Here is a 22,131-nt window from a genome sequence, read left to right on the forward strand (position 1 = left end):
ATTGTGCAGTATTGGCATGCTGATGGTCATCTATCATGGGGGCCTGCGAAGGGGACGTGGGTAAGAGGAGACTGTCTGTAGATCAGAGATGGGCTGCTGGGCCCAGGTTCAAAGGTAAAGAGGAGCGACCTGGGCGAGGAAAGAGGATAGCGCTCTTAGCAGGAGATGATTCTCAGAGTGGCTTCCATCACCCATCCTGCAGATCACCTCAGTGTGCCTAGCTCTCATCAGACAAGAGCAATCAGTCTTCCCCAGGCATCCAAAGCAGAAATGTGTGTGCTCATTATGACTCTTCCAGGTTATTTTGAATGTGTTTCAAACAACATTCATGCTTCTCAAAGCAATGTGTCTTAGAGCTTAAATACAGAGGTGATGAATAAAGTCCAAACAGGCCGTGAGCTCATTTTAAACACAACAAGCAGGAAACTTGAATTTACCTTCATGAGTCTTTTTCAAAATCATTTTAATTTAACTTCAACAGGTGTCCCGTGACTTTGTGCTAAACTATAGCTGATAGAAAGCCATATGTGTTTATCGTGTTCACACCGGCTGTGATGCATAGTCAAAACAGCCATAGTGATGATGCCGCCTTCATCGTTGCATAACCGTGGCCGTAAATGCGCACAGCGTACCAGGAAATGAAACTCGCCGGCGCATCACAGGGGGGTAGGATGATGTGGATGTGACTGGTTATATAAAAGTATAGGGCACAGTTGGAATGAGCCAGATGGGATGATGGCTGTCATTTTAAAGACTAACGCGCTTCTTGTCTGCCTCCGGAAATCTCGCCTCTGCATGACCTTGTGAACTCGCCTGCCGCGTGACCTCGAAATTTCCCTCTAACGGCTCCCCGAACACCCCTCCACATCCTTGTGCTCATTTGTACAGGCTATTACCCAAGCAGGAAGTGACATCAACGGGTCCAAACTAAAAATATGTCGCAGGACGGGCTGTCTAGGATGTCCAGGACCGGTGTTTGTGCAGAAGGATGGCTCGCACCGGCTCCACAAAGTGATGCTCACTGAAGGATGCAGGAGAGCGCCACACAGGCGAGACAGACAGACGCACTGGAGGCTGAGTGAGTCGCCTGCTGACTGAGTGCTGTAATGCCGTCACTTTCATTCATGCAAGTTCAGATATGGTGCCATACTTTGCCCCTCTCTGAAGCCGGTGACGCAGTTCATGGCAGAGGCGATAAGACTTGTTGTGTGAATGAAGGAATTGTGTCGGTGTCGCTCTTGTGAGACGGTGTGAGGTGTGTGTCTGTGTGTGAGTTGTGTGCGCGATGGAACAGAAACCACCACTGTTTTGACTTGAATGGCAAGTGCAGGAGGGAGGAGTGAAATCCGTGCGGGGCTGATCGGTCTGTGCGCTTTTGCGCATTTTGACACAATAAACAGATTGTTTAAAGGCCGATTTGTGATGATGGGTGAACATTAATAAAAACAATAGGTTGTGGTGAAGTTTACCAAGTTGGGTATGTACCGTGTAGCTTTGTAAGCGTCCTCTCAAAGCATGAATGGCGTCTATTTTTATCCGTCCAGTGCGTGTGTGTCGTCCTCACCAGGGAGGCTCTGACAGACCCTGTCGTGCGTCCAGACGGAAAGTGCTGCAGTCACGTGGTGTCTGCTATTATCCACCCTCACGTCAGGTACAGCCTACTGCTGTGAGGAGGCAGCGTGAGGGAGGGTTTTGTTCCTCAATTAAATACTAGAAATATGTTTAGGAAATTGTGGGCAAATTAAATAAAATGTTATACCATGATAACAATGTGATTTAAAAGAAATTAAAAAAATGTATAATACAAACAGCAATGTAATATCCACAGTGATAATCCAAATACTGTAAAAAAGAAAATATTTTTATTGCTGAATATACAACACTAGGCAACACTACACCTGACCGCACATAAAGTCTACGACCCCCCTACCTTTAAAGTCTCGATTCATAATTCCAGCTTCGATGTCTCATTATAAAATAACCTGCCTGTCAAAGAAAGACGGACAGATGGATATTATTTTTGAAGATGATGAACAGGCAGCCTCCATCAGCTCACCACCTGCTGTCCTGACTGCCAGGACATAGCCTGACATGAGGTGGGAAGGTCACAGCTTGCCATAGAGATAATAATTTATGATAATACACAGACACACCGTCAACTATATCTAGCAATCACCTTGTGTCAAATTAATAGAGTGCTGCAGGGATGAGTGCTAAAACCTGGGAATGAATTAACATTTTAGCACTCCTGGTTCACTTGTCTCGAAGTCGATGGGTTTTTGGTTAGATGCCTGAAAGAAGGTCTGTGGTTGTCATGAAATACGTCAGTAAATACCCCACTCGAGAATTTTTTTTTACGTGTCTTATAAAAGATGGTTGCTAAGAAGCAGCTAAATGAGACTACAGAGCGTCATCACGCTGAACCGTGCCAAACACGGCTTTACAGCCTGATTGTGGTCCTGACGGTGAAGTCATGTGAGTGTGGTATAGTTCATTTATAGCCTAAGGTTGACTTACACTTATGCCGATTACATCTAAGCTTCAAAAATGATAAAAGTGGTGTCCAATTGAGAAAATTATCTTGCTAAACAAGAGCTTAGTTTTTGCAATAATCCAGAATCCAATGGAAAAATCCCATTGGCTTTTTGACAAGAGAAGCAGCGTGATGTTAACTGCTGTGCTGGCCCACAAATGAATATCCTCTCTGCAGCACTCTATATCAGTGCTAGGCTACTGACAGGTGTTACCTTTCTCCCTATACTCCACATTTTCAGATAACCAGCTTAAATGTAACAGTTGAACTAAAACTTTGATGCAATCAAAAGTAAATTTATATGTTTCACCAGATATATTGTGTCAATGTACTCCACTATTCCAGTATCTACTGTTGTTTCAGCTCACTGTATGTGGCACCCTGCTCCCCCCTTCCCTGGTTGTTACATATGTACATGCATTGGTTTTCAATGTTGCTGTATATCCGGTTGCTGGAGAAGTTGATGTCCTACAATACAACCATGCTACATGTCAGAGCTGACTGCTGTCTGCAAGGATAGCAACAAACGAATCTCTGTTTGTGTAGGCTGCGAGTATAAAGCATGCTGTTACTTGAAGTAGTTTCCAAAGGCACTTGTGCAAAAACAGTGTGGAATGGGGCCATGACTAAAACTTTGCACCTGGGCCCCTTGGCTTTTTTATGTCAGTGAATTGTCCTTTTTTAAGATGTTCGCAAAGCTAAGTTGAGGACCTGACATTCAAGATGTTTAATTGGCTCTAAGCGAGTGTTCTGCAATGTGAAATAATGTATGAGCTGTACAGTGCTGTGCTGCTACTGTATACGTTTGGCACGTGTGTGCAGCAGCCTATGGGATTACTGGTGTATATAACTCACGCTGCTGTTGCCTGCCTGTCTGGAGTGATAGCTTCATTATTCATGGTTGCGTGTAGACAGCAGTGCTTAATCTCCAAGTTGAATGGGGCAGCTTGTGACTCTGGAAGTAAATGCTTGTGCTCGGTCAGCCCTATCTGGCCCTTGTTGAGGAACGGAGGGCTACCAGAAAGAGGGAGGACTGCTGAGCTGGCCCTCAGGGTGGCAACAGCAGCTAAACGCCCCATTCCGTCGTGGCGTTTGGGGCCAGTTTGAGGCCAGTAGCAATTAGCCAGACTGGACCAGGGAGCAGGGCCATATATTCTCTGTGGTGAAAGGGTCTGAGCAGGGGGTCTATTGGCGCTCGACAGGTGCAGCGGGAGGAAGGCGTCAGGAGTGTAGGGAATCGAAACCAGAGAAGAGGCCAAACGGCAGCATCTCTGGCTGCTGGGGTCAGATGCTCCCTTTCACCCCTGGAGGCTCCAAAACACAGCGAGAGCCTCTTCCTGCCCTGACATTGTATGGTTGTGAATATATGTGCATTAGTGCATGTGTGCATGGTTATCTTTGTGCGTGTACAGGCATGTGTGCTTAAACGTGTGGATGTATGGGGTGTTTTATGGGTGTGTGACACCGGGGCGAGAAGATCAGGGGGCCATGTTTTGAGTTGCGGTAATCATCTGTCTTAGTTTATCTAACTCACACTCACACAAAGAACACTGGGAACACTTTTTGTTAAAACACCCATATGTCCACTAGTATTATACAACAGTCCATGCGGAGCTTTGATCACTCAGCTGTGAGGGTGGTGGTGAAAAAAATCCTGCCATGATGTGTTTTGACATGTTTTTGATGCCAAAAGTTGTAGCATTGATTCTGCCGTGCAATTACATCGAAGAATAATCTGGACTCTTCTGTGCTGCTCAGGGGACACATGAGTTGTTGCACTGGCCGTTAGAGAAGGAGGAAAAGCAGTGTTGCCGACCATGTAATTTTTTTTCTTGCTTCCTGGCTGTTCTGCTTGAACTCAATAATCCTGGATACAGCCATTACAAATCCTGCTGTCTTGACTTGAGACCCCAGACAGGAGACAGGCTCTGCAACTTGGTTTCATTTAGCATTCCTCTGGGCTTTACGGGCAGGTGTTTAACATTACTGGCAGGATATTTATTGGCAACTTTAAAGGCAACTTTTTTGCTTACCTCTCAATTAGGCACACACACATACAATGTGTGTACTGTAGATGCAAGCGCACATGTACATGCACGCAGAAAAACGCATACAGCGACGTTTTATACACACAACAATCTAAGATTGACAGCATGGATGCTTAATGGAGCACATTTTCACTCCTTTTTCCAACACTGTCACACACTTTATGCCTTTTGAGGCACAGATCCACATCCTTAGAATCCACCCCTGACCCGTGACCATCTCTATCTCCCTGTATGCACCCCCCTTCCCCTCCACCCATTATACCAGGTCAGTGTATGATGTGGGGTAGAAATAGGGTTGGAGGCATGATGGGATGTGTGGCCTGTAATTACCGAAGCTTAGCAGGGCCAGTGGCTGTGATGTGCAATTCTCAAATCAAGGTGCAGCCTGAAGACTCAGCCGGCCCCACTGCTGCCCTCTGCTACTTGATTGCTGGCAGCTGGGTGAGCCATGTCAAGTGGCAGGCTGGGAAATGTGAAATCCCAGATAAAGCACAGAGCCCTAAAAAGCCATGAAGCTCCAGTAATGAGGAAAGTGATGGGGTTTGGGGTTTGGGCATGCTTAGCAGGCAGGTAGCAGCCAACCTTAACTCTTTCTACCTCTCTCTCTCTCTCTTCTTGGTGTGCCTGTATGTGAGAAAGAGATGAGAGGTGGAGGTGTTTGTATATTTGACTTTTCTAATCCTGGATTTAGAAGGATCCACCAAACTCCAACAATGCAGAACTGGTGGGTAGGTCGGCACAGCTCAAGATATACCCACCCTAAATCCTCCCGGGTCACCCTCAGACATAAATCATAAACCTACTGTACATCCTGCCCATGCTTCTCATGTTTTCCCAGGGCCAGCTCCTTTGAACATCATGTTAAAACCCCTGTAACGTTCCCTGCCCGAGAGCAGCAGAATAATGCCTGATATTAACGGCGGCAGTCCGATTTAGAACGATTCCGGAGCCGTTGTAGCTGTTAAACACATTCCTAGTTTTGTGGAGGCCATTATTCCTGCTTCTTAATCACCCCCTCGGCTTTTATAACCTCCCCAAGCCTTAGTGTGCGGCTGGGGGGGGAACCACATGTGGGCAGAGACCAGGAAATAACCACACCGCCAGGCCCTCCCCTTATCTAAACTAACCACCACTAAAATGCTCATGACACCAGCGCATATATCATCTCTTTTTTAAGTTTTTAAAATAACTATGTTACCAAAAATGTTATTCTGTAATGCTGGAAACCCATTTTCATAGACCAAAACCTACAACAACATGTCAGTCTGTCTCTCTGGCTCCTAGTCTTAAGCCCATTCAGTCCTACTGGTGATGTACTGTAAATCTTTCAACAAGATTCACAAATATATAGTTTTACTTTTACAAAAAAGGGCTAAAAAAATTCAGTTTCAACAGTTTCAGCAAACCTTGTTCAAACAAAAGGAAACTGAATTTTTGGGGAACTATTTTCAGCCATAGGTTAACACACATTTGGTGCATTTCGTGTCAGTATTTATAGCAGCAGGATGGCATGCATGGGACTCCAAATAAAAACTACAGTGTCCATATTCACTGTCATGCCGAAAACACATCTATTGTGGCCTGCAGCAGGAGGTCATACAATGTCCATGGAACTTTGTGGCAATTTGATTCTGCTGCACAGTGTGGCCAAACTAAATGTTGGGGATAGTTTAAATTTTGGCGGTGAATTGCAGCCAGATAATACCCATAGCCAATCAGTTAACAGAGTCCTGTAACTCCTGTGACATGTTGACCCATGTTACAAAGACTTTGTTCCTGCCTGAAACACACGAACATGCCACCCAGCTGCAGGAAAATGTAGTTATTGCAGCGAGCCGTAGTTCACTGCTGCTTGATTTGTTTTTTAGCGTAACCATGGCACATGTAACCCAGTGCAGTGGTGGGGCTCTGATGTGCTTTTAATAGTTTTTGGGCAACACTGGAGGTCTTCATGGCACAGAGGAATGGGATGTATCAGGATTTGGCTACACAGAAAACTATACTTAGTGGGATTAGTAATCATTTTTGTTTTAAATGAGATTTATTAACATTAAGAAATAAGAAAAATATGAATTTGAACTGTAAAATTTGTAGCAGTAGGTTTCAAGGAGGATGTAGAGGACACATCCCGCTCAATATTTAGAACACGTGCATTCGCCTCCCTCAATAAAAACATGAAAGTACCAGAAAACGAAAATAAAGACATTTCCACCATAAATTGGTGCAGAAAAGACACAAATTGGTTAATTAGAAAATAACCAGAATGCAGGATATTAAGTGTTTGATGCTCAAAATTTACTGGCAGAGGACCCCCACATCCCCCGCTTCATATGTGTTTCCCCCTGTGTTAAAATTAAACCTATGCCCTTGGCTAAATAAAAAGATGTGAGCTCCTCCTGAAACATATTGGTCTGTGGCCTCATGTAACAGAGAGCAGGAGGAAAACAGAGTCTGGAGCAAAGTAGACCTCACTGTTTCACTGCCGTCATCCATCGCTCTTCCTACCTGCTCCCAGGTTTGCAGAGCTAGAGAAGACGGAGAGGTGTGATTAGGCTACACTGATGTTTTTTTGTCACGTAGCTGTTGTTCTGAGTGGATTTTAATGCAGCTAGCCTTTAGCCTCTAGCTTGTATTTGTCAGTATGTGTAAAGTGGCTTGTCTGGCTGATGGTTCAGCTATAGTTAACCGAAACACCTGGGTGCTCACACACCAAGCAGCTCAATGTAACGGGTGACACGCTGTCACGCCAGGCTTGAAGGCATAATTTACCCAGGTCACAGCCATGCATACTATTTAGCAGGGTGGGAATTGGAGGGGGGCACATAGAAAGTCATTGCTTGTTTACCCTGCGCCTGGTGACCCCCTGCCAGCAGCTACATCAATTATCACCTTGGAGGAATGTGGGACCCTTGTGTTAAATTCCCTTTGACCCCCCTGTTGGAGGAGGTCAGGAGGTGGGCGCTCTCCCCAGGGGGGGCATGCAGTCAGTGGGTGCAGGGTGTGTGTTCATGTCTGTGTGGTGGTCCAGGGAGATTCCCTTGATCTGCATCCTCAGACCTGCAACCATCACCGTGCCTTCAGACCCCCAACATGGTAAACAAGATTTGCGTGGTGTGTTTACAATGCAGATTGGTTTCTAAAGATCTTAATTTCACCAGGGGATGCACCAAAGGTGGTCTGGGAGCACGTACAGGAGACCCGGGTTTCATGTATGATAGAGGGTTCAAGGAAAAGTTGGCTAACTCTAAGACTTCTCCTCGTAGTTTGAGTGTATTATGTGAAAAAACAACAACTGTTGTTTGGTGCACAAGCTTTTAACAACTACTTTTTGCCTCACTATTACATTTAGGGGTGCCTCAATAAATTAGCCCAACTGCTGGCACACTTTGAAGACCTCAGCATTTGTGATTTTAATGTGTTTGTTTGTCTCAAGCTGTTTTTAGTACACAAGTGTAAATCACAACTTTACAAGTCAGTGTAGCGCACCGTAAAGGCTGGCGGTTAATGTGCATGTGTGTGAGTGAGCGAGAGAGAGTAAGTGAAAAAGGAAAACGGAGAGAGGGTTTAGTCATAGATGTAACGTCTGACGCTCTTTACTTTAGAGGGGAATTAGATGTAAACATATGACATGTTTGGGCGCAGGCATCAACCCCAGACACACACGTCTTTTTTTTCCCCCTCCATCTTCCTGTGCCCCATATCAAATGTCTTCGTGAGTGTGAAGAAAGTCGTTGGGAAATAGTATCATATGTGCTGTAGGGAGTGAAGATACCATGGAAATTGATTGTGTATGGAATCACTTTTTTCTGACCATGATTGATGCTCCGAGCTTATGCATTTTTATCTTCTCTCTTACAGGCTCTCTATCATGGCTGTCTGCAGGATGTGGTGCTGTCTGCTATCCAGTTATGGCTGAGGTAAAATACCAACATCAGGAGCTTGTCTGCCGTAGATGACAGTGTTGACATAATATATTGGCGCAGTTTCTCGTGTGATGTATTGCTAAAACTGCAGTTCCTGTGTTGTAATGGCTTCAAAGTCAGCGGGGGAAGTAAGTGTCTGCCTGAAATGTCTCGCCCGATTTTAACCTCAGTTACCCCGGGAACAGCAACTGCGCTCTGTCCTGAGTCGTCTGCGTTAAGCTGTGCATTGATTAACTCCTCCTTGAAAGCAGCCACCCTTGAAATGCGATGGCCTTTACACGTTGTGACAAACCAAAGTATCCCCGCAGTGTCATCAGATCACCTCGCCACATCCAATTAGCGGTCATCTCGGAGCCTTTTTTCACCTTGTTGACAGGACGGAAAAGCTGCAGCAGGACAGACCAGCGGCCTAGCCCTGTCCTGAAGACCCAACACTCTCATCATTTATTTATCCACACGCGGGCAGACACAACATCACACGCCCATCCTGTGGCAGGACCAACAGCTGCCAGCTAGAGGAGGGTATAGCAGGGGTGGGGTGGGGCAAGGTAGAACAACGGAGACCAACACACACACACACACACACACACACACACACACACACACACACACACACACAAGGCACAATCAGCACATCATCTGCACCGTCTTGTCAGTAGTTGAACTTCTTCAGGGTTGTCATGGCGACGTAATTTTCTCCTCCAGAGGGCTGTTGTTCTCTGTTTCAAATTGCACTGTAATGCTGGTGGTGGTTGGAAGTAAAGGGAGGAGGGGGGCTGCACTTGACTGTACTCTGATAAGGAATTCTTTGAGGAGAAGGCTATGATGTACTGAACTTGAGAAAGCCTTTTGATCTCAGTTTGTATGCTAATGAATCTAGTCTTATGTATGCATTGTAAAGCAACTCTTTGCCTTTGTTTATTTAGATGTGTGGAGCCTTTATCCTTCAGACATTATTGTGTCATTTGCATTACCCTCATTCCAAAGATAATTGCAGCGGTTGCGGGGTTTCTTATAATTTGCTCATGTTGTGTGCGTGTGTGTGTGTGTGTGTGTGTGTGTAGGGGCAGACACAGCCAAACTCCTAACTGTGTTTTTTTGCCTGTTTGATAGCCTGACTGTAAGCCCCTCTGGCTTTGCAGACTTCTGTCTCCCTCAGCACACTCGCTGCCGCAGCACTCATCCACGAGCAACACACTCATTCACACGCGCTTTCGCATGACTACACAAATGCACAAACAGGACTTCAGCCCCAACTGGCTCACGCACACAAAACACACTCGCTTACTCACTCAGGAATTATCATGGTAGTAAAACTAGAGAGGAAGAGTGAGAGAGACAACGAGGGAGGAAGAGGGACAGAGACAGGGTGGGGGGTGGAGGGGGGGCAGAGGGAGGGAAAAGGAGAGCGATTGTCCCAACAGAAGTATTTTATCCCCAAGCGGTTTTTAAACGCTGCCATGTCCATGACCCAGTCATGAGGACAAGCCATTCTTAGCTGCCACGGCTGCTGTAGCAAGGCCGGTGCAATAAATGAAAGTTTCAGGTTTTAAAGTGAAGACATGCATTTTTTTATGCAAAGTCTGTTCTGCACATACTTTGTGCATTGATAACAACAAAATTATAGGTTTGTTGTTTGTGTTGCAGGTGTGCAGTGTCACTGTTTTTACTTTTAGTGGCTGTTTAAAGGTATACTATGGAGGATTGACGCTCGCCAGCTAACGTCAAATAAAAGATAGCCCCAGATTCACTCTTATTTGGTGTTTTGCGAGCCCAGTCTGACTCCGAAGTCGCCAAAATCCAGTGCTTTGGGAATGACTTGTGGCGTCAGAAACTAACGAAAAAAGGCATCCTTTAACGACGGCATGATACACGGCTGGTTGCCATTATAGTTTAACGGGACCCGACGGCGTCAGGGGAAAACGTGGCAAGACAAGGATGAAAGTTAAGGCAGTGAAAGGGGTGGATGGGTCCGATAAGATTCTAAAGTGAAACCTTGTTATTTTTTCCTAAACTTAACCACGTGTTTTTGTTAAGTTTTTTTGTTAATAAACGTCAATTTGTAGTGTTGAACCGACGTAATAAGTTTATTTCGTAAGAGACAGTATGTAAACGGTACATTTCCTGTGAAAACAAGTGTATTTTGAAAGAAGATGATGCATGTAACAGGCAGAACTTGACACGGCGTCCCAGAACGTCAGCAACCAATGCACCCAGGGTACCTTGCACCTCGCATGCAGACGTGGAGAATGTGTTGGTTTTGCCTTGACTATATTTGCCTTTTTTCGATGCTGTGTCTCTTAACTGCCTGCTGCTTACAGTCTGGCCCCTGGTCGCTACCTGTTCATAAAGCCTCAACCTCACCTGAGCCATGTGGGAGTACATGCCCACAAACATCCTGAACACAGAAAGTATGAAGAAAATAAGAACATGCAAGCAGAGGGCAGAGTCTCTGCAGATAAATACACCGCAGAACATTTCTAGCAGGTCAAAAGGGATGATTGAGAGGGATTACTTCTGTATGAGTCTATACATTGTTTTTTTAGGAGAATCCTGCATAGTACATCTTTAAAGGCTGCACAGCTTCGCAGCTTACTCATGTTGTGCTTTGAAGGATGTGACAGACGTGTTCTGGAGCGTGTTGTTCTGCTGCTCTCACTTTTTTCTCTCTGTCTGTACTTCTCTTACTCTGGCTGTGTGTATATGAGTGTGTGCGTGTGTGGATATATGTGTGTGTGTGTGTGTGTGTGTGTGTGTGTGTGTGTGTGTGTGTGTGTGTTCTCTGGTCCGCTGCTTTGGCACAAAAAGGAAGGCCAAGCCGCCCCATTCTTTGTTTTGCTTCTTGTAGGAAACTAGCAGCAAATTGTGGCTCAATGAGGCGTTGCTGTTTTGTATGGTCTGATAAAGTGCAAACGAAACCGTCTGGGCCGCACTGGCCTGCTGCAGTGTTTTTCATTGTAGCTGTGAATGTAGGTCTGTGTGATGCTTGGTTAGTGTTGAACACTGGGTGATTGGGAGGGAGGGGGGGGCGGGGGGGCTGCTGCTGGGGGTAGGGACCATTCACACAGTTTTAAGATGTCACCCTGTGTTTGGAGCTGCTGTCCGCTGTGTTTAATTGTGATGAGGGATGATTAGAGCTCTGCTTAAGACTGGAGGAGAGTTTTCTGTCTTGCTTGCTTTCAAAGGTTTTAAAATCCCAATATTGTAGAGTTCTCTGACAGCGCCAACATGACACACTTGTCAAAGTGATCAGAGCAGGGCATATGTGTGTGGGTGTATTGATGTTCATGTGGGAAATAGCCCAGTTTTTACTTCAATGCATTCATCCAACACCTGCAGTAACTACTCACGCTGGAAATGAAAAGGGTGACTCACTGAATATGCAATAATTTCATGAAGATTTTGTACTCCTAGAATTTGAGTAAGCCAAGCTGGAAGCAAACAACTACTTGAATGTGACCTTAAGAGTTCATTTGATCGCGGAGTGAAACATTCCTGAGCAGTGAAGTATGGAAATATTATCAAATAGTGTGTACCTGTACTTTTTAGGAAAAAAATGTTGTGCATTGGATTACAAATTAAGTATACTTTTACTTAAAGGTATATTGTGCAGGATTTTCCTTAAAAACAATGTACAGGCAAAAGTAATCCCTCTCAATCATCACTTATTACCCACTGGAAGTGTAAGGTGGTGTATTTATCTGCACAGACTCTGCCTCCTGCCTGTCTCTTCTAATTCACAGGTCGGGACTTTATAAAAAGCAGTCGCCGTAATAAAATGTTTGCATTGTACCTTTGTGCAAACTACAAATATGTTACATTTGCATGTTTCATATGTATTATATCAACTATCTAATCTGACGCAACAGATAAGCTGAGTTTTGTCATCAGGAGGTAGAGGGAATAGTACCTGCGTGTTTTTCACTGACACATTGTGGTGTTTCCCAGCAGCGTTTGAGCCACCGAACTTTGGTGTTTTAAGCCAAGATGTGATCTTTTCCGAACCACAACCAAGTGATTTTGATGATTTTTAGTGTTGTTGAGAAACAATAAGTTTCAGTGTATCAGCTATGAAATAATGTATAAATGTAATATATTGTAAAACTTCAATTAAAAGCCTCGTCCCAATTAAACGCCTAGTCCTTTTTACTGGCCTGGTGTGGCTACATATTTTGACAAATAAAAGCCTGTCTCAATCAGAGGCCTGGTCTGGTTGCTAAGCAGTTCTTTCTTTTCTTCCTATGTATAAAACCAGGTTGCTGGCCACCTCAAATTATGTGTCCATTCCTCGATTACGCTGAAAGTTATTCATACTCCTTTAGTCGGCAAGGGTCCTCAGATCATGATTGATATATTACCTAAAGCCTAATTTTTAGGCAAGTATTATTCATACTGCTTTAAATAAATAATTTGATTGTGTTTCCTATCTTTATTGAGCAACAGTTTTGAGTGAAAGGAATTAAAGGCCTGTCCCATACAGACGCCTGTCCCAAATATACACGTATAAACGTACAGTCCGAATATTTTTACTGGTGATTTGGTTGTTAAAAGGAGCCAACAGGAAGGAAAAGGAAGCTATGAAAGACGCAGATACAAAGCTGAAAAAAAGCATATTTAGTGAACATGGGGTCGGCTTTCACTTTTGCTGGTGAGACTGTTTACAGTCAGCAGCTGACAATTCATGCATCGTATAGCTTTAACATTTTCTATTATGATATTTCCCCACCTACTTTCACTAAGTGTGAATTTGTGCTGTTATACAATAAATAAAAGTGAAAGTATATCATTTTCTTGGAGGTGAAAACACAAGAGGGGTGCACCTAAAAAAAGCAAATATGGAATATCTCATACATTTCAGAGGGGAGGGGCCTTTGCATATTGCACATTCAGACTCGTCCATGGTTTGATTTTCTAACATCACTGACATGCATGGGGAACACAATGCTGTGAAGATCCACAGATCAAGTTCACTGAGTCAAGCAAAACAAACACATGGCTTGGGAGATAGACAAAGAAGGAGGTTCTTGGGTGTGCCATGGCCCTTGTCTAAAGCGGTTATGGGGCCCACATGGGCGTTCTGCTCTCCGGAGGCTGTTGGGGTAATTATCTGCCAGGGTGCACGTGTGGGAGTGAGTGTCACAGCAACTGCGTCCCTGTGCTCGTGTGTGAGGTGCATGTGGGATTTCAGTGCTGGATGTTTCTGAGCATCCCATCCAGCATCCTGATGCTGTAGCCCCAAACAGGATGAAATGCATGTCCACTCAAGCCTATATACTTCTTCATGCTTGTGTGATCTATATGTGCCCCCTACACACAGTTACACTCACACACACACACACACACACACACACACACACACACACACACACACACACACTTTATTTCCACCATTTCCTTCTACCTAAAGTTGAGAAAGGGGATCTGGGAGTCTCAGAGGAGGAGCGTGGCTGGAGAAGAGGCTGAGGAGCCATCTTTGACATGGGGCATTGGGTCCGACGGCACAAAGCCCCATTCCCTGCTCCTCCATGTGGAAAATGGCAGGAGAGCAAGAGGAGGAGGGGAAGGAGGCAAAAAAAAAGTGGAGGAAAGAGGAGGAGGGAGCGAGGGAGTGACAATTAGTGGGATCTGCTAATCACCAGGGCAACACTCATTTAATTGACATGTGAAATTTTAATTCATCTAACAAGCCGATAGGCTGTACGACAATGGACCAGTCGTCTAAAGGTCTGATGGTGGAAGCCAAGGAGGGGAAGCGGCAGCTGAGGGCCGAGGCCAAGCTCTTTGTTACAAGTAGCAGTGTTGTTAGATGTGAAGGTTATCCACAAGGAGATTATAAGCCATTATGCCTTTGACCCTTTGGGATAAGTAACTCCACGGCTGCCCTTAAACACTCACGCACAGCAGACACACACCATAGCAAGGGTTGTTTATGTGTGTAGTTCTTGTTTTTATTTTCAGCAGAAGGCAGAGTGAGTAAACAAGTATTTTTATAGCACAATAAATCTGACCCTGATAATTCCAATGGCTTGGAAGAGAAAAAACACAAAAGGAGGTGGGCAGCGAAGAAAACCCTGCAGTCTGTCCATTCCTGCTCCTGCAGAAATCAATAAGCTATTTAAGGTCATCAGAAAGCAGCATCACTGTCATCCAGCTGCTACTGAAGGAAAAGGCATACAAACACTCACTGCTGCCTCAAGAAGCAACTTGGAAAAGATTCAAACCTTTATCCAGTTTATTTATTCAGGATATTACAGAAAATATTTTAGAAAATTGTTTTTAGTCTCATCAGCAATGTAACACTACAGGTCAGCACTGATGTTCAGTCACCATTTTGCCCTATGGCTCAAGAGGCAAAGCAGAAAAGGTGTAAGCCATTCCTATGTCAGTGTTTCCTGTTTCAAATCGCCAAAGGAAAACAAAATTGGAAAAACTCACATCAATGTCTCTTTCCAGAAATCATGACCAGGTTACTTAAGATAATCTACAGACCTTGTTGTGAGCAGTTTCATGTAGGAACTATTTTCTGTCTATCAAACAATGTGAAATGTAAATATTAGCTGTAATGTTAGCTAGCTCCTTGGTGCTGGGTGAGCTAGCAGTAGATGCACGCTTCCTTCTGCGCAGTGATATAGTTGATGGGTGCAGTTCAGGAAAAAGAAAATAGTTCCTTCATGAAACTGCTTACAACAAGGTCTGTGGCTTATCTTGAGTAACCAGGTCGTAATTTCTGGAAAGAGACATTGCTGTTGAGTTTTTTAGATTAATTTTTTGGCACTTTCAGCACCATAAATACCGACTGCCATCATGTTCCACTATATTGGAGAGAAGACAGACATCTCTAAAGCTGATATCTCCAACACTTGGTAACTCACAACAAAACAATCCAGAGCAATGGTTCCCACCTTGAACCAGCCATGGGGTCCAGATCTCTCCTTAGACATTAGTTTAAGGTCCACAAAGTCTAATATATTTAGCATCACACTTGCGTTGGGCCATGTCGACCAGCTAGTTTGCTGTCTCTTTTAAGTATCTGTCTGTTATTTACTCACCCTACAGCAGGAAACGGCACTTCAGAATAAAAGCTTGTGCCAGAAATTCACTGTGGCATGGTCGCGAGTCACTTGCGGCCCATTCAGAATGGACCCATGACCAACTTTTGGACTGTGACCCACCAGTTGGGAACCACTGATCTAGTCTAACATATAGCACTACAGGTAAGAGGAAAACATAGGCTATTTTTTGATTTTGGGGTGAACTGTCCCTTTAAGTTATGACCCTCACCCCACTTCAGGACATACCAATTAACAAATAAATTAACTCAATTAACGGCAATTTATTGGCTTTTTAATAAAAAACGATTAGTTAATTATCACCAAACCACACTAAACATCAGAACAAATACTCAAAAACTAGCATTTCCTCAAAATACATCACAGCCACCCCTCCACCTGTAGCACAGTTGGTGCACTCCCCCAGGAACACCTCCATAAAAGGAGTCGGAATAGGCTGGCACAGGTTTGGCACTTCCTGGATGTAAAACGGCATGTTTAAGTGCTGCCTAACGGAGAGGTAAGACAAACAAACATGCTGATTAAATAAAGATGTTAGAATTTCCCAAAGTTGTGGGATGTTTCCTGTTGGACATAGTGCAAACATGTCCACAACAAACAAGACTAACACTGTTGTCAGCAGCAGGCCTCAAATAGTCACAATCAGTAGCCATTAGCAAGTAGCTCACTGCCTGGACACTTTAAAGTCAGGTAGATGGCTTGGATAGTGGCTCTTGTGGACAAGAGTAAGTGTCTTACTCAGATTAGAGCACAGGGGGTGAGAGTTTACTACAACCTTGATCACATTTTTTGTAGCTGCAACCTTCATTCCTTTTGGGAATAACCACAAGGCACACAAACTGTCACGTTTTAAACCAATTATTAGATTAGCCAAAACTTATTTGGGAGACAGAGCAAAGGTGAAACGGCCCATCACAGTTTACAGACAGACTTCCATGTTCAATTTGCACTGGCACTCATAGTTCTCCTGTGCAACATTTTGTGTGTGTTCACCTTTGATTTTGTCTTTTAGACAGCCTGATAGTCTGACTGTTCTTGCTCTGGGACACTTTGTTGTAGTTAATTTGCTGTATTTCCAAAATTCAGCTATTACTTTGAGTATTCCAGTGTTATGCTAACTAATAAAATTGATGGCCAAAGCCATGCAAATAAGTTCTGAGCTGTAAAATTAACCCTTTAAGGTGAAACTCACTCCATTTTTTTTTTGTCCTTCACAGACACTGATTGTCTCCCTGCAGCACAGCTACAAGTAGCATCGACCCAGCCCTCTATAACACTGGTGAGTCCTGTCAACACTGAAGACTGACCCCATCATGGGCAAATGTTTCCAGGGTGTCTACAGGTCCTTAAAGAGCCTAAAAATGTCTCAAATTCAATTTTACATAGGCCATTAATGGTCATTAAATAATCTTATATTGCAACAAAGATTTCATCTAATTTAATTTATCCATTTGTTAATTTCTTTTTCTCAAAATGGGTCGAGCTCTTTTGTCCACAAGTCCACATTTCTGATGTTGCAACTCTTTAAACCTACCACTGAACCTAATAATGTCTTTCTACTTTGACAAAATGTAGATTAAACTCACTCTAATGACCAAATTCCTACATAAAACCTAACTCTGCATAGGACCACATAGTACATGCTTCTTGCATTTATATTTACTTGCAATGCTTGAGAAAGGAAAAAGTTGATTTGCCTAAAAACAGTCTTAAATTTGGTTTAAAATGATCTTTAAAAGGTCTTAGAAAACACTAACTTTAGGTGTCTGAAACCTGTAGACACCCTGATTTCCTTATTTCTCCATGCACATGCTCAGTGAACCCTGCCAACTCTGCTCATCTGCCTATTCTGTAACTCTTTATGTTTGCTTTGGGACATTCAAACAGCCTCCACAGCTCCACAGTGCACCTCTCAAATGTACTTGTGTGTGTTTTTGATCCATCGCTCTGCTAGCAGATAGTTCCATTGTCAGAGGTGACTTTGTAGAAGTGGCAGAGAGTCAGAGGAGACTTCCAAGTCTTTCAGCCAGTGTAATCCTCTTCCTTTATCTCTCTGGCTGATCTGGGCCAAAGCTCTCTGTGTGTGAGAATGATTCAATGACTGCCTGCCTGCTTTTCTGGAGCCCTCAGTCACGTTTTCTCTCCCTCTCTTACTGTCTCTCTCTTGTTCTCTAATTCTCACAAGTTGTACGCCTATTGTTCTGCCATCTTGCAGAGTGACCTGAGCTTTTTCAGCATTCATCTCCTCTTTGTTTTGCGTATGTGAGCAACAATGATGGCTGATATTAAGAGATTTTTTTGTATGATAGAAGATCATCCCTTTCACACACACACACAAAGACGCCACCAGACAAGCAACTTGGATTATGTCCAAGAATCACAGCTGGATTGATGTGTGTGCATGTGTGTTTATTGTAGATATGTGTGCGTTTCCATGGGGGGTCGGGGTGTGGGCTGCATCTGGGGCATCTGATTGGCCCACTTGCACCGGAGCCAGGCAAGATGCTGATTGGATAGATATATGGAGACTAGCGTGCAGGTTTCTGTGTGCCATGTAGCCGTGCCTCGTGGAGCGCTGGCCAATAGCTCCACATATTGGATGCATTACAGATTAGAGCCGATGCAACTGTGTGCGCACAAATGTGTGTGTGTGTGTGTCTGTGTGCGAGTTTGTGTGTCTGCACAGCTCATCTGTGCAAGAGCACTTTTATCCTCTGTGAACAAATCTGCACTGTCTCCGTTCACCGAAGTGATCACGAAATGCATTTGCCTCTCCCAGACTAATCATTAATTATTAACGGCAGATTTGACTCGGCATCCCAGATCGATGCAGTAGCTACCCACCACTAGACGATTAAGACTGCTCTTAAATACATTTTCAAACAATCAAGCTGTATTGATAATACCTCATGTTAACGGCAGATGATTACTACATGATTCACTGCAAAGTTTGTGAGCTCATCCAGCTCAAAGCGAGCCATCTTAACTCAAAGTTTCAACATCATGTGCACAGTTAGATAAGAAGAGATTAAATGATGCAGGATTTTAAGATATCTTGAAATCTGTGCAGGAATTGATCAAGGGTCAAGGGTTACAGTACCTCCAGCTTTGATGTCCCAAACTCATAAATCTGTGATAAAAGCTAACCCGTATTTACTGTTGTTGTTTTTTGTCTGCAACAGTTGTCATGGCGTACTCCTTTGATTGAATAATATATCAAAGTACAGGACTATTTCATACTTTTACCAAATTATATTCCATTTTACCTTCGCCGCCATCAAAGAGATTCAACATCAGTGCGAAAACATAAAGTGAAATTACTATTACCCCACTCCACAACCTGCAGACAGAGCCTCTTCAACCACACTGTGGATGAGTCTATGTGGCTGATTCCAGATCAGGACTTTGAAAGGATACTTTGGTGATTGTCAGCCAACTTTGTACCATAACAATGTGGGTAGTATGTGTAAAGCCCTGTTTCCACCGAGCAGTATGGTGCGGATCAGTTCAGTTCGGTACACTTTTTTTCCTTTAGATGGTACCAATGGAATCCTCACTCGGAGGAAAAAGGAACACGGTGCAAGGTGCACCTCTGTGTCACCAGTAATGAGGAAATACAGCGAGTGCTGGATGGAGCATGTGAGTGACAACAACCCCGCCAACATTTAAGAGTACTGTTTGCAGTGGAAACGCCAGACTACAGATTGTACATCCGCATTTCCATGCCCTCCACCACAAACACAAAAGTATAGAAGCAGAAGCTCTCTCTCACTCATTCAAGATGTTTACATGCATGCAGTAGTGGAGCTAAAATCAAAGCTCGGCTAATCAGTCAAGTCAGACTTCTCGTCTTGTCTGAGTATACATGCAGAGGAGAAAATCTAATTTCTGACCAAGTACGTCTCACTCCGTCTCAATAGGCGCGCTGCGTCCTTTTTGATATAGTGCTTATTGAATTAGTTCTGGTTCTTGTTCAGAAACGTTTTTTTAAATAAATCTGTGTGTCCCATTTTCCTACCATGCATTAACTTCAATATGTTTAGCTCCTTTAGCTGTCGGAGCACGAATGTAATTTCCTCGTCTGTCCAGAAGTGCGTCCTCTGCTTCTCAGTCGCCATGGTGTTATCGCACTGCTGCTACGCCATATCTTTCTTCTTCCAGGTGAAAGCCTGTGAAAGAAAAAGTGGTTCATGCGCAGAACGCTGAATCCGACTCCAGTCGGACTAAGTGGATACATGCTGCAATAGTCTGATGTTTTTTTTTAACTGAATTATCTAGGTGTGTTAGTCGAGCCACTGATAGTCCAGTTTCAGTCGGACTAAGCTGTTTACATGTATTTAGCAGTCCCGTCAGTCGGACTAAGCCAGTAATTCGGTTTTCTCAAGCTACATGTCAACGTACTGACTGAGACCAAACTCCGATCACACAGTAAAAATAGGCAGTGATGATCAAATATGAACCAAGACTCTGTCACTGTTTTGCCTATACTAAATATTCTTAGTTAAAATGTCTCCAGAAACATATTTTAGTTCACTGTTCCAAGATCCAAGATCGTTTGTTATCAGTTGGCCACCATATTGTTTACTGTGTGAAAGCGGCCAGGCTCACATTATGTCACTCCCCATTAGAAGCATTTATTGGTCCATTGTGGTGCAGTCCATTCTGGTAGTTGTAGGTTTGCTACCTCTTAGGCAAAAGCATATGCCACAGCCCTTTTCCTCTTTTGTCTCTTGTCATGTAGCACCAATTTCAAAACCATTTGTGTCTCTCTACTGCATAGACAGCCCAGTTTTGTGAAAAGACCATTTTTCCAGCAGTGAAAGAGAAAGAGAAAAAAGAGAAAAGACCTTGGCTTCATTCTTGATGATGATAAAACTATAGCTTTAAGAAGCTCATCAAGCCTTAAGTTGAATCCTGATAAATTGAGTCCCCTCTTCACTTCTGTTCACACCTTCTATGACCTTTTTAACCTGACAACAGATGAGGCGAAAAGAAAGAAGTAGATATAAGAGCAGGAAGAGAGGGAAAGGCGAGCGGGAAAAGTAAGAATAGCACACAGAGGAGAGAAGGAGATGCGAGGAGTGCTGAAAACAGTAGCTTCCGCTCCTCTCCGTGACAGAGTCTGGCCTATTAGAGGTCCTAACTCTGTCATTACACTTGTCAACACCATCCGCTGTAATTGATGCAAGTGCAGGGCTGAACCACAGAGGCTTACCAAATACACGAGACGCACACACACGCATGGAAAAATAAATAAAATGTGATCATACACACGCACACATACTTCCCATATGGACACGCAGAAACAGAATAACAGACACACATACATATTCACACACAAAAAACGGTCGCACCAGCAGCACGGGCTGCACATGCCACACGGTAGGACACACACACACACACACACATGCACACACATACATACACAGCACTGCTTATTGAAAACATGGCAGCACTGTCAACCCCAGACGGCTCTTCTCTGCCCACCTGTCAAAAAAAATCGAGAGGAGAATTCACCTGGCTGGTATCTCAATCTTCTTCGGCGCTTAGCTTAGCTTAGACCAACCATCTGGCTCAGCAGCTCTGCCTCCCTCCCTCCCTCTTTACTAACTCTCACTCTCTCTTAGTCTTTTTAAAGCATGTCAGCAGTTACCCAGCACAGCGGTCTTAGCGAGGCTGCTAACGTGGCTAAGTGTCCCTGGGCCTCTCAGTTAGTGGTGCCGTCTTTCTTTATATGTGTGTGCGCGCGTGTGTGTGCTTCACAGATGGCAACGGGAGGGGAGGGGGAGTTGGAGGGGGTGATGGAGAGAGCTGTCTGAGGCTCCGGCAGCTCTCGTGTCTCTCAGGCAAGGCGGTCTGTCTGTGGGCATCTGCACTGGCAGCCCCCCCACCCCCCCACCCCCACCCCCCACCATGCCTCCCCCCACCTCCTTTTCCCGTCCACCGTCGCCACGGCCACCTCACCATCCAGCACCGCAGCTTGGCAACAACCCGCAGCGCAGAGCAGTCCCTGAAAGATGATTCCCCTTGACCTCAGATGTGTCACTTCGCTGCCAAGCCTCTCCGCTTGCCCCAGCGGATGATTATTTTGATAGATGATAGGAGTGAATTATACACTATGGGTTATGTTGGGAGAGGAGCTGAGGCTAAAAATTGCTTAAGGAGGACTGTCTGCGCGTGTGTAAGTGCATGTCTGCGTGCACATCTGCATATGTGTGTGCGTACGTGGATACACGTGTGCTGTGTTGTGTTGGAGAGTGATGGTCTTTGATTCAGGGCTGGTCTCAGGGTTTGTGTTGGGCTGCGAAACTTTGAAGATGATTAGATGATGTGTGTGTAGTGTACCCTGTAAGATTGCTTCGGTCTTTCTGCTGCTGGCTTATTGATCACAGCGCAGAGAGTTGCAGCATTATATTTAACGACATGGCTCCTCACTATAGGCAGATAGGTCAAGATGCTTTTTTCTTCACATTCTTCTTTGAACTTATAGTTTTAAGTGTCTCTCTCATGTTCCTGTCTATTTGCTCTTCTTCTGATTTTTCAGACAGAAAAGAAGC

At 44.3% G+C, this 22,131-nt stretch overlaps 1 protein-coding gene across 3 annotated transcripts in view; it reads left to right on the forward strand.

The window, feature by feature from the left end:
- The first annotated feature begins 658 nt into the window (after positions 1-658).
- zic6 (zic family member 6) overlaps positions 659-22,131 on the forward strand; it is a 96,165-nt gene continuing 74,692 nt past the window's right edge. For all 3 annotated transcript variants that reach the window (XR_007450084.1, XR_007450086.1, XR_007450085.1), the window contains exons 1-3: positions 659-1,078; positions 8,440-8,498; positions 16,792-16,853. The gene's annotated coding sequence lies outside the window, so the exon portion shown is untranslated. The remainder of the gene's footprint in view (positions 1,079-8,439; positions 8,499-16,791; positions 16,854-22,131) is intronic.

The sequence above is a fragment of the Epinephelus fuscoguttatus genome, linkage group LG9, assembly GCF_011397635.1.
Source record: "Epinephelus fuscoguttatus linkage group LG9, E.fuscoguttatus.final_Chr_v1".
In the NCBI taxonomy this organism is placed as follows: domain Eukaryota; kingdom Metazoa; phylum Chordata; class Actinopteri; order Perciformes; family Serranidae; genus Epinephelus; species Epinephelus fuscoguttatus.